This window comes from Octopus bimaculoides, chromosome 8 (genome assembly GCF_046866305.1).
Source record: "Octopus bimaculoides isolate indiv1 chromosome 8, ASM4686630v1, whole genome shotgun sequence".
NCBI lineage: Eukaryota > Metazoa > Mollusca > Cephalopoda > Octopoda > Octopodidae > Octopus > Octopus bimaculoides.
The window spans coordinates 54,500,106-54,503,665 of NC_142935.1; the positions used below are offsets into that span (position 1 = coordinate 54,500,106).

Here is a 3,560-nt window from a genome sequence, read left to right on the forward strand (position 1 = left end):
GGGACGAGTTGGCAGAATCGCTAATGTGTGAGCTGCGTCTCATCCGGTTCATTACGTTCCGAGTTCCAATTCCACCGAGGTTAACTTTGCCTTTCTTCTCTTTTGGGGTCGATTATATATGCTCCAGTTGAGCATTGGGGTCCATGCAATCGACTTACCCCACCCCAAAGCTGCTGGCCTTGTGTCAAAATTAAAAAGGATTATTTTAGTAGTGTGCAGTGTGACGAGCTGGCAGAATCATTAGCGCGTCGCACAAAATGCTTCAGGCTCTTTACGTTCTGAATTCAAATTCCGGCAAGGTTGACTTTGCCTTTCATCTTTCATAGTAGAACAAATAAGTACCAGTTGTGCACTGGGGGTTGATGTGATCGACTCACCATCGCCAAAAAATTGCTGGCCTTGTGCCAACATTTGAAATCATTATATTAGTAGTATACTGTTGGTGTTAGCAGTGAGGGAAAGGGAAGGGTTGTATAATATGTTTCTGGTGCTGTTGTTTCGTCCTAAGATCGATCCTGATTGAGCATATCTGTGACCATGGGTATCGTGTCTTTTATTTTCTCTTCCAGCTTCGGGGTTTTTAATACTTCGTTATCCAATGTGTAGTCTCTTATATCAAAAGGATGTGTTATAATACTATTCCACATACACAAAAACAGCCATACCAATAATCATCATCAGTTGCCCCACGGATATCATTATGGTTTCGACACTTGAGCAGTACCATTCAATCCGGTGGTGTCAACAGCACTAAAATAAGTGTTGTTTGGGAACAAAGAAACCAAAGAAACCACAACTTTCAAACACATTTACCCTATGTGCAGTCATATCAGTAAGTAAATTGAATAATTAAATTACAACAGACTTCAAAATACGTAACTAAACAACGACCAATCCATTAAGTCATACAAAAATTATAATCCCTACCAATTTTTTTCAAGATGATGGCGGTAGAAATTAAAATTGAAATTTGGCTGCTATTTCAGACAAGATGACTGACCATGAGATTCCCAGTGTTGGACAAAAAATTTTTGCGGTGTTTGTCTCGGCTCTTTACGTTTTAAGTTCAAACCCCTCCGAGGTCAATTTTTGCTTTTCATCTTGATAGGGTCGATAAAATAAAGTACCAGTCAAGTACTGAGGTCGACGAGCTTCTCCTTCAAGATTTATAAATCAGCAAACGCTACAGATTCACTCAGGAAACAAAACATTCGGGCATTGGCACTTAACAAATTAGACACACACACACACACACACACACACACACACAATCATCAGCTAAATTTTACTCACGAGACACCGGTCAACCCCCAGGCTATGGTAGAAGATTCTTCACGGACGTTGTGCGTAACAGAATCAAATCTGAAATGTTTTGGCTCAGTTTTAAAAAAATAAATGTAATAGACTACGTTCGTTCAATTATCCTTCATCTGGAAAAAAAACTGCTCTTTTGCCAATGTAAGAGAACAATAATATAATATTGCTACGTATGTAAGAGAGTATGGGAGAGAGGGGGAGGGTGAAGAAGAGAGGGAAAATGAAAAATTCTCATAATGTAATGGTATCTAACAAATGCTAGACTAACCGGGGACGTAGCTCAGTGGTAGAGCATTCGCTTCGCATGTGAAAGGCCCCGGGTTCAATCCCCGGCGTCTCCATTTTTTTAAAAACTTATTTATTAAATCCTATAAAATATCGCCTTGATACATTCCTGCAGAAAAATAGGAATCACACATCCATGGATTTATTTGTATATATAAACCTTAAATTTACCAAGTGGATCAGGTTGATGAGAGGAGGAGAGACGAGCGTATCAGGTGCTTGAGGGGCGCTGACAAGAGACCAGCCAACTCCGAGGGGCAGAGGTAATTGCACGTGAGGAAAAGAAAGATGGTCTTCTATAAATACTATCTGTAATTCTCGAATGGAAAAATGTGTTGCTGAAGAACTTCAGTTTGAACAATTTTCATGATGTTTCATATTTAGATGCTTTTATTAAATGCATTCACTTGTTAAACATAAATAAATCTTGGTATTAAATGGGTTTGATTTACTGTCAGGTGACTTTTGACCAAATTTAATATTCTCTCTCTCTCTCTCTCTCTCTCTCTCTCTCTCTCTCTTTCCCTCCCTCTCCCTCACTCTGGCTCTACTTTTGGCCAACCCTGTAGAGAGGGAAAGTAGCTCAGTGGCAGAGAGTTCGCTTCGCATGTGACAGGCCCCTCCCCGGTTCAATCCCCGGCGTCTCCAAACATTTTTTTGCCTTTTGTAGGTTCTATAGACTGTATATTTGAATACAAATGTGGTAGTATAGATAGATAGACACATGCGTGCATACACGTGCAAAACAAGGTGGAGAAAGTAGCACTCGAAATTCAAAAGAAGAATAAAATAGCGTTTTATTGAAGCTGAAAGGACTTCACAAACTGATTCTTAAATTTTCACATAACAATTGTGAGTATCATCAGGCTGCGTAACAGTTTGTGAAGTTATGAAGTCTTTTCAGCTTCAATAAAAGAAAACTACACTCACACACACACACACACACACAAACACATACACATACATATGTAAAGAGAGGAAGATAGATATACACATATACACATATACAGAAGTAAATAGACACCCCATTAAACATCGTTTTATGTTTATTCTAACTTGTAATGGTTTATATTTGTTATTAATTGAGATTTTTATGTTTCAGGTTCTATATGTAATTGTTTAACCGCGCTATGTACAAAAGAAGCCTTGGAACTGTCTGAATTTCAAAGAGGCCGTATTGTAGGGTCATTCTGAAGATGGGCATCGCGTAAAATCACAGAAAACCTTGGGATCCCACTTTCTGCTGTTATTAGAGTGATTGTGCAATTCACTAGAGACGGGAAGGAGTCCACATCACCTCACCCAAATCAACCCGAGCCCTCTGACAGGACCATTCTCTTTGCTAAGAGAAGTGTGGAGGATAATCCTCGCTGCAAGGCCTCTGACATAGCAGAACAAGTTAATGTCAGTTTCAGAACAGCTGTCAGGTATCTCCACAAACTTGGTTACTATGGCAGAGCAGCAAGGAGGCCAATTCTTCGACCAGCCAATATCAAGCGGAGCAGAGATTGGGCCAGTGAGATGGTGTGGAGAGGACACTGGCATTTTGGGACACTGTTATATTCTCTGATGAGTCCAGATTTGCTGTATTTCCTGACAGTGGTCGAGTGTGGGTCCGGAGACTCTGTGATCAAGGATTGGATGTTGAACTATTGCAGCCAACAATGAAATACGGCAGTTATTCTGCGACGGTCTGGGGAACAATTTGGAGCAATGGTTGATCAGAGCTGGTGGAGTGTGAGGGAAATATAAACTCAGATAAATATGTGTCCATATTTCAGAAAGGACTCCTTCCAATCCTCTCTAGTGGTGAAATGATTAAAGAAGACTCTTTATGTATGGAAGATGGGGCTCCTTGTCACACGGCTAAAATGACCCGAGATTTGTTAGATGAGAATGGCATTAAAAAGCTTCCATGGCCAAGTCAGTGACCAAATATGAACCCTACTGAATACCTC

At 40.2% G+C, this 3,560-nt stretch overlaps 1 non-coding gene across 1 annotated transcript; it reads left to right on the plus strand.

Moving 5' to 3' along the window:
* Positions 1 to 1,586: 1,586 nt before the first annotated feature.
* Positions 1,587 to 1,658, plus strand: Trnaa-cgc (transfer RNA alanine (anticodon CGC)). Its single transcript has one exon. It is a non-coding gene; the product is annotated as a tRNA-Ala (tRNA).
* Positions 1,659 to 3,560: the final 1,902 nt, after the last annotated feature.